This window comes from Branchiostoma floridae, chromosome 6 (assembly GCF_000003815.2).
Source record: "Branchiostoma floridae strain S238N-H82 chromosome 6, Bfl_VNyyK, whole genome shotgun sequence".
NCBI lineage: Eukaryota > Metazoa > Chordata > Leptocardii > Amphioxiformes > Branchiostomatidae > Branchiostoma > Branchiostoma floridae.
In genome coordinates this window covers 20,508,668-20,511,042 of record NC_049984.1, presented here as the reverse complement: position 1 = coordinate 20,511,042, position 2,375 = coordinate 20,508,668, and the positions used below count along the sequence as shown (strand labels likewise).

Sequence of the window (2,375 nt, the reverse complement as noted above, 5' to 3'; positions counted from 1 at the left end):
AATTATTTCGGGAGATAAATTATGCAAATAAGTTCCTCATTACCATATTTGGTATCTGCTTATATTCCACCTATCATAATTAACATGTGTTACATTGATTGAAGTCCAGTTATTGCAAACAATAGAATTATACAATTTCCTCATTAATTATGCAAATGAAGTCCTCACTTGCATAACATGTATATCATTATGAACATCTTTGCCTAAGGTACCCGCATGCCTAATATGATGCCAATCCGTCAATCGTTTCTGCAGTTATCCTCTTTGGAATGTCTTGACAAAAACGCCCCTGCAGTTCCCAAATTAAATTTTAGGGGCTGAAACTTGCCCAACTTTGTCATGACACTGAAAGCTATCTCCCACCTAAATTTCAAGACCATATCACGCCCAAGACAAGAGATACATAGAAAAACTGCTATGATTGAATGTTGTCATTAATTATGCAAATTTGCTCCTATTTTGCATAATTAGTATTTCATTTTGTACAATGTTGTCTGAGGTGCCTACATAACAAAAATCATGAAAATCCGTTGTTCCCTTCTTGAGTTACCCTCTTCAGAAGTTTTTGACAAAAATGCCCCTGCTATCCCTAAACTAGACGCTAGGGGGCCCAAACTTATGTCACTTCTTCCTGAGCACAAGAGCTATCTAATACTCAAAAATCGTGACCATAGCATGTTCAGAACACCAAAATAGCAAAACCGGAAGTTGCGCTGCAGTACCAAGGGGAGCCAATAGGGGGCCCAAAATCTAATCATTTCCAGCTTTCATCACACCCTACCAACACACCAAGTATGAAACCAATCCATCCAACCGTTCTTGAGTTATCTTGTTTACACACACACACACACAGACAGACACACAAACACAGGGTAAACTAGAGTTCCACGAACACATACCTTTGCCAAATAAACCAGGTTTGTTATGCAGAATGATGTCTGTAGACAAATGCGTTACTCATTTCATTTTCTTTATAATTACATGCTTGGAGTTGGTTTATAAAATTTTGGCATTGATTATGCAAATTAGATCCCAAGTTACAATCAATTGATATCAAATTGTAGCAAGCATTACTTAAGCTATTAGCATACAAAAAATCATGATGATCCTTTGATCCATTCTTGACTTATTCTCTTTCAAAGTCTTTAAATACACCTCTTACTCTCTTCCCTCTTTCTCAGTTACATATGTGACAACTTTCATTGATGAAAGTACTATAATGGAATACAGTAGATTTATGAACATTTCCTAATCAATTATGCAAATTAGCTGTTAATTTGCATAATAAGTATCACATTATATAAGTCTTCACTTAGGCTATCTACATGCCAAAAATCATGACGATCCGTCAACACGTTCATATTTTCTCATTAATTATGCAAATGAGATCATCATTTGCATGGTAAATATGTATTGACATTTCTCTCTTTCTCAGCTACATATGTGACAAGTTTTAAAGTCCTATCATGGAATGTAGTGAATTTATAAATATCCTCATTAATTATGTAAATTAGCTGTTGATTAGCATAATTGGTATCTCATTATGTAGGTCTTCACTTACGCTACCTACATACCAAGAAGCATGATGATCTGCCAAAATGTTCATATTTTCTTATTAATTATGAAAATGAGGCCATCATTTGCATAATTGATATCTATCAACATTTCTCTCATTCCCAGCTACATATGTGACAAGTTTGAAAGTCCTATCATGGAATGCAGTGGTTTTATAAATTTTCCTAATTAATTATGCAAATTAGCTGTTGCTTTGCATAATTAGTATACCATTATGTAAGTCATCACTCATTCTATGTACATACCAAAAATCATGACGATTCGTCAACACGTTGTAGAGTTATTCTCGTCCAAAGTTTGAAAGGAAACCGGCGCCTGCAGTTCCAAAAAAGCTGCTAGGGGGCCCAAACTCCCAGCACTTACTCTCTGCCTCGAGGGCTATCTACCACTCGAAAATCATGATCACAGCATGTCCAGAACAGGAGATATCAAAAATTGAGGTTCTGCTGCAGTACCTTAGCAAGCCGCTAGGGGGCCCATTATCGAACTTGACCTTCGTTTTCCCGACCCCTACCCACCTACCAAATATAATCGGGATACATCAAAGGCTTCTCGAGTTATGCTGTTAACACACACACACACAGACACACACACAGACTCACAAGCCTAAAACATAACCTTAGCCATTCTGGCAAAGGTAATAAAAATATAACCTCCATTCCATTACATTTCATGGAGGTAACAATCCAGTTGCTCGGTACTTATCATACAGTAGAGCAAGGCTTTAGCCAGCTCGAGATTTTTTTCCGTCAGCCAATTCCCATTGACGGAAAATTCTTGTCAAGAATCTTGTTTTTTCC

At 36.8% G+C, this 2,375-nt stretch overlaps 1 protein-coding gene across 1 annotated transcript in view; it reads right to left on the bottom strand.

Moving 5' to 3' along the window:
• LOC118418186 (protein Jumonji-like) overlaps window positions 1-2,375 on the bottom strand; it is a gene marked incomplete in the record, with an annotated part of 29,586 nt that overhangs the window by 9,891 nt on the left and 17,320 nt on the right.